This window comes from Syngnathoides biaculeatus, chromosome 11, assembly GCF_019802595.1.
Source record: "Syngnathoides biaculeatus isolate LvHL_M chromosome 11, ASM1980259v1, whole genome shotgun sequence".
NCBI lineage: Eukaryota > Metazoa > Chordata > Actinopteri > Syngnathiformes > Syngnathidae > Syngnathoides > Syngnathoides biaculeatus.
Genome location: NC_084650.1, coordinates 15,501,717 through 15,514,758, shown reverse-complemented (window position 1 = coordinate 15,514,758; position 13,042 = coordinate 15,501,717). Strand labels below are relative to the sequence as shown.

The window sequence follows — 13,042 nt, the reverse complement described above, 5'->3', positions numbered from 1 at the left end:
CAGAAAAACCATCAATGCGTTCAAATAATACAAAATACAGCGAGTCCGCAAAGCTTTGAGCTGCGTATTTCTTTAAAAATAATAACTTAAATATTTGGTGGCGGCTCATATTCTGGGTTGGGTTTGTTCAAGGATGTCAGACGTTTTATTCAGACACCTGGGAACAGTTTTATATTGGAAGAAAAAAAAATGCACAGTATATCTCTTTTAAGACATACAAAAAAACTAAAAATCAACGATAATGGCGAATCCAAGTCACCTTGGAGCATTTTGAACTGCTACAAAAGGAAAAAAAAAAAAGAAATAACCACGAATATGATGAAGGATAAAATAGCCCCGACGGAGTTTCTTTCGAAAAAGACACCTCAAGATGAGCACCAGCGCCACCTGCTGTTAACCACAAGCGGAATCGTCGTCATCGTCGCGTTAGCATCGGCGCCAACGCTAAACCGTGACGGTAATTGCAGGACGTACAATCTAAAATAAATATGGGGGAAAAATATCTATTCTATTCGACTGCATGCCACTTCTGTTAAAAAAAATGTAGCTTTTGAAAGATGTACTTCAAAGTTAAATACAACTGAACTGTACTTAACACACGTACTCAGTGTGACATTATGTGACCGTTTAATTCGCCGACTGTTGGCGTCGCACTCTGAAGGGGCTTAACACACCTTGACAATCGCCGCAGCAATCCAAATAAAATACATATCTGCGTGCTCGCCGTCTTATGATCGCCTCCCGCGGGGTTACGACACCGCGTGTTAGGCAAGGACATTTGGAGACGTGCCTCGGTGCGCAAAACGCTGCCAACGAGAACCCGAAGCGCGAGCGGCCCGCCTCGACAAGACACCGTTCGGCCTTGGCCGACGGCCAGCGGGTACAGTAGACTAAAATAAAAAATAAAAAAAGAGGCGCCGCAGCGGCCGGAACTGGCGGGGAACCTTGCTGCGTGCGCACGACACAACTTGGAAGACGTGCACCACGGAGGGGCTTTGGAAAATTATCGCAATCACATTTATGACCCCCCACCAAAATAAAAGCCTTTCAAGCACCACTCAAGGTTGACAAACAACCCACTGATGACTCAGGTTTTCGTATTATGATTCATGAATACAATGACAATTATTATTGTTAGATTTAAACATGCACACAATTGAAAACGCAATGAAAGTTAAAAAAAATAATTATATGGAATGCCTTTATAAGTAAAAATAGTCAAGTTTCTGTTTTTCAAAATGAATATGAAAAGTGGATGTAAATATATGTATATTTGTTTATGAAATAAACAAATTTATATAAATGTTAAAAAATAAACATAAAATGAAAATAATTTACAAAAATGTTAAATGTTTAACAATATGCATGGAGTTTTATTCTTGATAAAATAAATGGAAAAAAAAAAATCAAAAAACATCCATTAAAAAGTTTAAAATTATTAATGCAAATAAGTACTACTAAAAATTATTTGACTAAAAAACATGAATTCATACTTTATAAAAAAAAAACAGAAAATAAATGAATTAATTAAAAGTGGCAAAATACATTAACTACCTCATTAATATATATATATATAATATATATATATATATAATATATATATATATATATATATATATATATATATACACACATACACACACACACGATTATTTCATTGGCAAAGAGTGGAAAATGAAATCTACTTTTTTGTATACAATTGATAGAAGACACGCTTGATAACATGTTTTAAAAATAACTTAGAGACGCCTGTCCTATGTAATAAACGTACGTCAAATGATCGCATGTATAAAGTCAATATTAAGGGCACCGCCGGGTGACGTCACGTGCAACTTTGGATTCGCGTGTGCGCGGTTTAAAAGGCATCCCCATCCCCGGCGAGTGGAAGGTGCGAGCCCGCACTTGGTGGATTTACCGCATTGAATTCATCACTATCCAAATAAAAAAAAAAAAAAATAAAATAAAAATGAAAGACGACAAAAACAACTGACCTGGCGTTTGTGCGTGCGCGTCAACTTCCAAACTTACAGCGCGCGCGCACGTCCTCGTCGGCGTCGTCGGCCACGCGAGCGGCCAAGTTCACCCACTGCGCTCCATCGCCGACGTCCTGGAAGGGAAGCGAGCGAGATCCGTTGCTGCTGCCGCTGCTGCTGCTGCTGCCGCCGCTCGCCACAGACGCCACAACGCGTTCGTCTGCGTTACTGTCCAGCCACCCAAAAAAAAAAAAAAAAAAAAAAAAAAGAGAAAAGAAATCAAGAAAAGGAAAAAGATGCTGCTGATGGGGCTCGAGAGTATCCTAGTCGTGGGGGGGTGGTCTGCAAAAGACGCAGAGGGGAAAGGGTCCGTCTCGCACAGCCGCTTCCTCCCGAAGACGACGTGCACTCGCCGGCTGATCAAGTGCGCGTCCCGCCGCTTGCTGCTGCGCCGCCAATCAGCGACCGCATTGGGCAGCGCGAGGGGAGAGGAACGGAAGACGCAAGAGGAGGAGGGAGGGGGGGGGGGGTGGTGGAATGGTGGGAGGGGGGGGGTCGGATTCTGATGACGAGGTGATGATGATGATGGTGCGACCTCCTGCAGGTGCGCAGCATGCGTGCAGCTGCGTTGAGGTGGCTAACGAGTGGCTTTGCATCTGGGGGGGGGGGGGGGGAGACAGGGGAAAAAAAAAAAAAACATCCTGACTGATCATGAAAACAAATCAAGTCATCAGGAAAAATTATTAAAAAAATGCCCCCCCCCAAAGTATTTATTTAATTTTTTATTATGACTACTTTAATAAAAACGTAAAAGTAAAAAAAAAATGAATTAGGAAATGAGAATGAAAACAATTTAAGAGTGAAAATAAATCCGCTAAAATGATGGAAAAATAAGTAAATTTTTGGGGGGTAAAACCAAATGAGGACGAGTATATTTATTTTTAGCAAAAGTCAAAAATTCCAAATAAATTTGAAATGAGTGAAACATGTCAAGTACAATCATGAAAGCGAGTCAAGTATTGGAGGGAGTGAAATACTGAATTCAAATCAATTAAAATGAAGGGAAAAATCTGGGAAAAAAATGAAAGAAAATAAGCAAAAGAAATTATGTAAAACCCAATTTATTAAAAAAAATTAGAATGTAAAACAAGTCCAGGAGAATGTATATTTAAAAGTACAATTAATGAGCCATTTCAAGAAAAATGACAAAAAGATAAATTAAAAATAACATGTAGTCATCCATTTTTTCTATATGATTAAAAAAACAACTAAACTACAATGAAAAAACAATGTAAAAATAAAATTACACGTTGAAAAAGATTACACAATTTAAAAAGTACAACAAAAAATTAGTAACGTATTTTAAAAATCAAGTACAATTATTCAGAAAAAATATTTTTAATGTAGTAAAATATAAATTTTATGGATATTTTAAAAGAGAGGAATTAATTTTAACCATCATGTAAACTAAAGTAACATTTTTATATCAACTAAAATAAATTAGAAAAATGACTGCAAACTGAGCAAAATTCTTTTTAAAAATTGACTAAGCTATTGCTAAAAATGAAAATTTTAAATTCATTTTTAAAAACAAACAAAATAATGGGAAAATGTCACAAATCAAGTAAAATAATTTAAAATAAAACAATTATAAAATTGTTAATTACATTTAAAATGAGTATACATTTCCAAAAGTAAAACAACTCAAAGAGGTTAGTGAAATTTTTTTTCAAAATTACTAAGCTATCGCTAAAAATGACAATTTTAAATTCATTTTAAAAAAACAAGCAAAATAATGAGAAAATGTCACAAATCAAGTAAAATAATTTAAAATAAAACAATTATAAAATTGTTGATTACATTTAAAATGGGTAGACATTTCCAAAAGTAAAACAACTCAAAGAGGTTACTGAATTTTTTTTTTAAAATGAAGTACAATAATGCAAAAAATAAGGCAAATCAATTAAAACAATTCTTGAAACAGTTGCATTAAAAAAATGAACAAATAGAATAATTTTAACAAGTTTTTGGAGAACTGCAGGGGAGAAAAAAATGCAGATTTTCTGTTGTTGGTCATCACTAGGGATTATACTGTGTGCACGAAGTGTGCCCTACATATGGCTGCGCGCTAATTGGCCAACTTTCACATCTTCAATTTGTCACCTTTTCTTCTCTGACAACAGCGAGTTTAAAAAAAAAAAAAAAAAGATGACGACAGGGTGATCCAAGGTGTTAATGAAACTGTAGAGGGAAGACGAACGCGCACGCTTTGTGTGCACGCGCGCAGGCTGTGGATAACGCATCGCGCCCGTCACGGACGTCCAGCGACATCCGAAGCACCGGCAAAGAAATGCACGTCTGTGTTCAGCGAGGACGGGGCCCGGCTTTCAAGGACTATCGCTCCAGTGGAGATGTTATCGTGGCACTTTTGAGACAGACGGCCTGATGTTCTGCACTCGAGGAAACCTAATCCGCATCAAGCGCGCTGACCTCCTTCGGGCGATTTGGAACTGGCGGCAAAATCACATTTGCTTTGAATTAGCGTCCAGGCAGAAGCCAACAAACAGGCGCTGATATCGCTGACGTGAGTCGGATCATCCTGGGAGATCGGCTCGGGTCAAAAATCAAGTCAAAGTGTGCGTGGGGTAAATAAAATTCTAAAAATAAAATGAGTTGAAGAAAATCAAGTCAAATAATTTTAAAAAATGTAAAATTGGTGGTGAAAAACTGGTAACATTTTTTTAAATGCACGTACAGTAACGCTAATCAGAGTGACAGTTCATTTTTATCTTTTATCGTACAGACAAAAGTAAAAATCAAGTCAAAGTGGGGAAGGGACCAGATAACATGCGAAAAATAAAGTAAAACGAGTAGAAGAAAAATCACATAAAATACAAAGAGAATCTGGTAGAAAAAAAAAAAGGCAATTTGCAACGGGAATAATTAGCAAGAGTTATTTTTATCTTCATACAAAAAGCATCTTTTAAGGATTAAAAATTATCACAAAAATAATGGTTAGTAGTACTAATAACAATAATAGTTACTAACTAAAGTTAAAAGACATTTTGTCAAAAATGTAAAACAAATTGTGTGAAAACTGTAAAATGTACAAATCAAATTTGAAAAATAAAAAAGTGACATTTATAAATAAAAGTAAAAATCAAGGTAGAATAATCCATAAAAGAAACTTAAAAAGCATGCAAAAAAACAAGGACAAAAAAATAATTCCAGTTAAAAAACATCACGAAAAAAATTTTAATCGTGAAAAACAATAAAAGTGATAAGGAAAATAATGTGATCAAAATGAAATAATATTATAATATATGACAGAAAATGGATGAATTAAAATCAAGGAAAATAATGAAAAAATAAAAAAGCAAAAGAATTACAAAATCAAGTGTACAATAAAACTCAATACAGGGGGTAATAAAATCAATTTGAAAGTATAAAAATTTTGCATTAAACAGTTAAATAAAATGTAGACTAACTTTTTTTTAAAAAATAAATGAAAAAAAAGAATAATTAAATCCTCCATGAAGAAATGTAGAATAAAAAAAAAGTTAAAAATAAACACAAAATGTAATGGAGGTTCAAGAAAATTGCTAGAAATTATACAAAATGTAATAATTAAAGAAATTTCACAAAATACTGCACACATGAAATGAAAGTCTTGAAAAAGTACACCCATGACTAAAAATCAAAATAAGTCAAGGAAAAATGAAGAAAGTGATGAAAAAATATTCAGTACATTTTGAGTAATTATCACCTCCCCAAAAAAATCAAAAAGGATAACCAATTAAACAGTAATGAAAAAAAAATAGAAAAAAATATGTGATTACGAAACAAACAAAATGTATACACATAAAAAAATCTAGTTCAATAATTAGTAAAACTAATTAAATGAACTAAAAACAATACAATTAATGAAATTAAATATTCAAAAACCAGAGAAAATAAAATACTTCAAAATATTACAAATCGAGTCAAGTGTTGGACTAAATATTGAGAAAAATAACAGGAAATAATGGCTAAAAGTCCTGTTCAATCATATGAAAAAGTAAAACAAAGATTGGGGGGAGCACAAAGGATAATAATGGTTATGCAAACATGGTGCAATTTCACCGGCGATACGTGTCCGTGCTTTCCCGTCCGTTTTCGCATTTGCTTTGAATTATCTTGGAGATGGAAGCAAACAAACGCATGTCGGCCGTCACGTGACAACATTTCGAGGCCACATTCAGCAATTCCAAAAGCAACAGGACGCTAATCCCCGTGGAAAGACTTTTTTTTTTTTTTTTTGCCTCATTCCACACGTGAGGCGGCAGATCACAAACCTCGGAGCTTCTTCTTCTTCTTCTTCTTGTGTCTTCAGAGGGGCCCCGCGCCGCCACGGGGCCGCTGCATTCCCTCCCCAACCTCGCTTTTGTTTAATCCCCTTCTCGAATTTGGCCCACGTCAGACCACATGTGGCGATGAAGTTATCAGTGAGGAGAGCAGAAGCGTCGCGGCCGCCTTTTTCCCGCTTTGAGTTCCCCCCATTGTGGTTGCGGCGCATCAGATATTTAAAAAAAAAAAAAAAAAGGGGGCCGGCCTCCGCCAAAATGTATTATCTGCATGAAAGGCTACCGGCCCGCAATCAATCTTTGTCCTTCACGGCGCCGTCAAGGGCACGCGGGAGGGAGGGAGGCCGACCCCTTCCCCCTATTTTAGCCATTCATCGGTCCTTTGCGGGATCGAGCGCGCTCAAAAAGGGTCGTCATCGGGCGACATATTCCCGTTTTAATGGCTGCTACGCGGCCGGGTTAATAAAAGTATATCCCCCACAAAAATAAAAACATTGCGGCACAAGCTCCATATTCTTAAAAGATATTGAATGAGAGAAACACATATCAGAATTCTACCGCAGTGATTCGCAACTGTTGTCACCCCGGGACCGCGTTTTCCCTACTTTTATACAAGGTAAGAACTACAAATCATTTTTGGGGTTGAAAAAAATTGCCTTTGTTATATTTTTAAACCGTTTCAAATAAGTTTGACATACCGCCAAGAACATTTTGGTACACCCACGACATCCGCGAGCCAGAGGCTGAGCTGCACTGTATTTGTTCACATGGTACAGTAGTAGTAGTCGAGTGCAAGTAATATTTCCTTACCTGAATCACGAGGTACTATGCCGAAGAAATATGAATATGAACCTCTTTTTTTACTCGCTTCCTGTGACCCACCCAAAATGGGTCCCTGACCAGCATTCGGGTCCCGACCCACCAGTTGACAAACTTGAGTGTGCCGAGTGGCACAATGAAAAAGTATAACTGAAAAATAAGCAGAAAAACACTTGCAAATTTAATCGTGTAAAATAAGGGGAAAAAATCATTTTAAATAATGAATGAATGTGAAAATTATGTGACAAAAAAAAGATTAAGTACAAAATAATGAATAAAGTTAAATATTAAAAAAAAATTAAGCACATTGGTGAAATATAGCCACGCTATATAGCAAACAATCACTCAAGTGATCTAATAACCAGCCATCCATCCATTTTCTGAGCCGCTTATCCTCACAAGAGTTGCGAGAGTGCCGGAGCTAATCTCAGTTATCATCGGGCAGGAGGCGGAGTACGCCCTGAAATTGTTGCCAGCCAATCGCAGGGCACATGGAGACAGACAAACAGCCGCACTCACAATCACACCTATGGGCAATTTAGAGTGTCCAATTAATGTTGCATATTTTTGGGATGTGGGAGGAAACCGGAGTGCCTGGAGAAAACCCACGCAGGCACAGGGAGAACATGCAAAATCCACAACAGGCAGGGTCAGGATTTGAATCATAGTCCTCAGAACTGTGAGGTCAAAGCACTAACCCACCGTTTAGTAAACAATAATATAAAAATAATCAAATAATAAACAAATAATGAAAATGGAAAAAAATACTGAAGCACGTCAAGTATTACAAATAAATCAAGCGAAAAAAATACACTTAAAATAACGGGGGGGGGGGGGGAGCATAGTAATGACAGAAAGGAAAAAAGCCCAAATTAAGGTTCTCTCTCTGATTATGGTTAATTTTAGGCCTTTTGCATATTGAGTGAACTTGGTAAAAGTTAGTTACCAGGCAACATATTCATCTTTTTAATGCTGCTCCAGGAGGTTTGGCAAGTATTGTAATGAAGAAAAGCAGGTGAATTAATTTTAATCAAAAAATAAAATAATCAAGTACAAATTAAATTAAATTTAAAAAAAAAAAGTCAAGTAAAAACAAAAGTAAAACTGAAAAAAAAAAAAAAAATCGCAAAAAAACAGGATTTAAATAAATCAATTGCGACGGCACGGTGGGTCAACTGGAAAGCGTTGGCCTCACAGTTCTGAGGTCCCGGGTTCAATCCCGGACCCGCCTGTGTGGAGTTTGCATGTTCTCCCCGTGCCTATGTGGGTTTCCTACAGGCACTCCGATTTCTTCTCACATCCCAGAAAACATGCGACATTAATTGGACACTCTAAATTGCCGCAAGGTGTGACTGCGAGTGCGGCTGTTTGTCTCGATGTGCCCTGCGATTGGCACTGTGACCCTTGTGAGGACAAGCGGCTAAGAAAATACATGGATGGGTAAATTAATAGCAGTAAAAGTAGTCGTGAAGGTGTCAGGGTTTGTGTTTTTGTGGTATTGGAGGAGATAAAATGTAGAGGACCCAAGCAGGGAGATAATGCGGGAGTGCGGGAATCTCAAAAAAAAACAAAAAAAATGGCTTATGGATACAAAAAGAAAAAGAAACACGTACCGGGCAACAATGTAGCGAGCCAGACTGAGAGAAATCAGAACACTAAACTACAGTCCAAGCAAAGTGACAAGAGAACAAGGAACACCTGGACTCGACGCGAGTGGCTGGAAGGAGCTGATTGGCAGACACAAGGGAGTGCCGCTGATGAGAACGCGGGGAAAGAAAAACCTCACGAGCAAAACGAGGCAACGTTGACGAGGGGAAAAACCGGTCACACGACGTCAAACAAAAAACTAATTGCAATCAAAACAACAACAACAACAACAAAACACGGCTCATGACGGAAGGAGCAGCTACGTGGAGACTGCGCTTTCTAAAGGCGGAGCTAACAGCATCTTTGCGTTAGGGCTGTCACTATTAAATTTATCTCCTATTGATTAGTAATTGAATAATTATTAACTATTAAATAATTGAGTCATTTTATTTGCTTGACGTCAACCCTTAGACTACACATCTCGCCACTGATTGTATGGTATAAAAATGGTGTACAGAATAATAGCGATCGCAATTAGCACAAGCACGCTAGCTAGCAGAAGCGCAGTTGTCATTTTTGGGAGTTTATTAGTGGCTCAATAATGCATATGTCTGCAAGAAGTGTGCGTGTGAAACATGGAAACAAACAGTAGTGGGGCAAAGATCGTTCCAGGTGGAACTTTTTTTTTTTTTTTTTTGGGCTCCCAGCAGCGCTTCGGATTAAAAATTTAACATCCAACTAATTTTAAACTCAATTTATCCGAGTTATTCATTTTTTCCCCCCAGCTGCCGTACTTTGCACGTTAGCATTTCTTGCGTCTTGTGTTATTTTTGTCATTCCCGCAGCGCCATACGCGCATGCAGCTCTGAGAATATTTCATAAAAGAGGCCACGTTGGAAAATGATACGTTTCCGAGCACGTATTTGTCCCTTAGGGGGGGGGTCGGCCAGTCAGCGCGTCGGACGTGTTGGCAGCCGGAGTCTGTGGAGAGGAGAATGCGGCTTCTTTTCCCTCCGGAGAGAGAAAAATTGATGAAGCCGGGGCGCGATATGCAACACAAGAGGCATACAAAGAGGAAGGTGCCATTTTGCGGAGCAATCACCGGGACAAACCAACAATATATCCCGGCAAGTGGACTTCAATTTCCGTCTGGTAATCAACGCTCCCTAGGAAGTCTTTTCCCTGAGGGAAAAAAAAAAAAAAAAAAAAAAAAAAAACGGGGGTGGGCGCAGAAGCACATGAGAGCTTTTTGCCTAATCCACACTCGCTGCAGGGCACCAACAGCTGGAGGATATTGCCCCAGTCCTATTGATTTTTTTTTTCCCCTGCACATTCATGTACAGTACATAGAAACGAAATACACGTTGACGGAAAAATACATCACAACGTCAGCTATCGTTTTCTGTTATTACGTTGTATGACTACACGAGCAACTCGTGGCAAAATTAGCGCCACGGTCAAGGTTGTTGTTTCCTTGGCAACCGGGGGGCAGAGGTCAAAACTGACACACAAAAAAAAATAAAAAATAGCAGAACTAGGACAGTCGGCAGGGGGACATACTCTACTTTACTCTGTTCCATATGATTATGCAAATGATATTTTATACATTTTCAGAAAGAGGTGATATAAATGAGAGGCTGGTTGACAGTTAGGGCAACATTGGAATGTTATTAACAAGCCTGCCAATATTAGTTTTTTTTCCCCCAAATAAAATAGTCAGATGCACTGCTGCAAATTATTACAAAAGACATTTAAGACAGACATCCATCCATTTTCTTAGCTGCTTATCCTCACGAGGGTTGCGGGGAGCGCTGGAGCCTATCCCAGCTGTCAGGGTACACCCAGAACTGGTTGCCAATAGACACCAACAGCCACATTCACAATCACACCTAGGGGCAATTCAGAGTGTAAAGAAAACATCCATCCATCCATCCATCTACTTTGCCGCTTATCCTCACAAGGGTCGTGGGGAGCGCTGGAGCTTATCCCAGCTGTCAGGGTACACCCAGAACTGGTTGCCAGCCAATCGCAGGGCACGTAGACACCAACAGCCACACTCACAATCACACCGAGGGGCAATTCAGAGTGTAGAGGAAACATCCATCCATCCATCTACTTTGCCGCTTATCCTTACGAGGGTCGCAGGGAGCGCTGAAGCCTAACCCAGCCTAACCTAGACACCAACAGCCACACTCACAATCACACCTACGGGCAATTGAGAGTGTCCAATTAATGTTGCATATTTTTGGGATGTGGGAGGAAACTGGAGTGCCGGGAGAAAACCCACACGTGCGGGTCCGGGATTGAACCTGGGACCTCAGAACTATGAGGCCAATGCTTTACCAGTTGATCCACCATGCCGCCCACAGTTAAGACATTTTATATATATATATATAATATATATATATATATATATATATATATATATATATATATTTTTTTTTTACACGGACAGCTCAGATTTTCATTTATACCACGGGAAACCGCCACACTGAACGCATCAGTTGCCTCGAGGGCCCCTACAGCCAAGCGGAGACTGCGGAGTCAAATCCACAAATGCGTACAAGCAAGCAGCCCGAACCGCTTCTCATTCACAATTCACATATAATCCAATAAAGGTCTGATTTTTTTTATTTTTTTCAAAGTGTGTTTCCTGGCTTTGGAGCGAGAAACAGGATTTAATCGAGGGCAAAGAAAAGTGCATTTAAGTTTGAGCGTGTCTCGTCCGCTCCGCTGTGTGTTTAAAAGGCGGGCGGACAATGGGCGGTGCACTCGACTGTATTACAGGCGCGCCGCAAAGCCTGCTGGCTTTTGTGAGGAAAGGGATTGGACAGAAACGCTCTTTTTCATGTGGAAATGAGCGCTTCCCAAAAAAAAAAAAAAAAGTGGACAAAAACTCGCGTTGAGCCCCGGCTAGCGCCTTCACACGGACGCCAAACCGCGACTTGATGTCGGGCGACAACACCCGAGCTTTGTTGATTCGGGGAAGGACTCGCGGCGACGAGGGACAAAGAAACATCGCTTGTCAAATGAGAGGGGAAAAGTATGCGAAGCGTTTGGAAATCTTTGCATAAATTGGCCTTCAAATGTCGTCAGATTTGGATTCAAACCCCGAGAATAAACAATGTTTCTATTATTACCTCACCTGACCTTTAACCTATTACCTGGTACTCCTTGTATCCTAGTATCAGCGACTTTGAATAGGCACAATTCCCAGTTACTCCTCGTACTGGTAACATTTCCCCGCTTGCATTACCCGGCTGTATTATGCAGTACTACTTGTTCTATTACCTGATAATATTCCTTTGATGCTGCTGAAATTACCAGGCATAACCTGCAATCTATTGAGCAGACAATCCAAAGCGAGCCTTGTAACAATCACGCAGCGTTGCTGTAATGTTGGCTAAGTGGCTCCATTATGCGCTCCCTCGCCGGTTATTGCACTCAGCGGCGGCAATAATGTTGATTCCGTGAGGACTCGGTTAAAAGTGGGCAACTTTTTTTTTTTTTTTTCCCCCTTTTTGTTTTTTTTTTTTTTCTTTCCGGCATGTGCTCAAAGAAGACGAGGCGAGGGCGTTCATCACAGGCTGAGAGAACGCTAGCGTACTCGCCCGGGCGCTGGCTAATGAAGAGATATGTCCTCCATTAGGCTGCCCCGCGCTCGGGCTGCAGCGATTAGAGGGGCCTCCAGAGGGGCTTCTCCTATCGCGGCCCCTCCTACATTGAGTCCAGCAAATCTTCATATCCGGCATCATTTTCATAAATTGAATCCTAATGAGCGCGTTGACACGGGGGGTGATTTATGCTCTCCGAGGCTTTACCAATTTCGGGCCTCCGCTCTGCAAATCGCAAATGTCAAGGGTTTAATCACGCTCCGGTTGTCTCGCGGTCTTTATTGCACCTTAGGATAACTAACAAAAGTTAGCCGGCGCGCTAACAGCGTCCCCCCCCCCCCCCCAAAAAAAAAGGCACGGCAACCATGTTGGCGACAATATGTCGGCAAAGCGCTTTCCCCACAATGCTGCTCGGCGGCGCGCTGGGAAATTACCTCGCCGCCGCCGTGTGCTGTTCCAGGACGCATTTAGCAACCGGCGGCGATGTTGATGATGTTGTGAGCGTAAGGTGCGTCCCTCCGCATCCCGCGCTGTAATTTGACTCATTGATTTTTAATTTCTCCTGCAACGGGGCTGCGCCGCCGCTAATTCTTCTGCCGATATTGTTAGAAGCGAGCGGCTCTTGTTTTACAGCAAATGTGTCTTACTTCCTTCTTAATAAGAACTCAGTTGTTTTTGTTTAATTACTGATATCCATGCTATAATA

The 13,042-nt window shown here is 40.0% G+C and overlaps 1 protein-coding gene and 1 long non-coding RNA gene across 5 annotated transcripts in view; both read right to left on the bottom strand.

Annotated features, from left to right (window-relative positions):
* The window catches only part of si:dkey-237h12.3 (teneurin-3), a 257,105-nt gene extending 254,612 nt beyond the window's left edge, over window positions 1-2,493 (bottom strand). For all 3 annotated transcript variants that reach the window (XM_061834126.1, XM_061834127.1, XM_061834128.1), the window contains exon 1: window positions 1,992-2,493. The gene's annotated coding sequence lies outside the window, so the exon portion shown is untranslated. The remainder of the gene's footprint in view (window positions 1-1,991) is intronic.
* Window positions 2,494-4,164: 1,671 nt separating this feature from the next.
* LOC133509183 (uncharacterized) overlaps window positions 4,165-13,042 on the bottom strand; it is a 44,291-nt gene continuing 35,413 nt past the window's right edge. For both annotated transcript variants that reach the window (XR_009797254.1, XR_009797253.1), the window contains one exon: window positions 4,165-7,285. This is a non-coding gene — a long non-coding RNA (uncharacterized LOC133509183). The remainder of the gene's footprint in view (window positions 7,286-13,042) is intronic.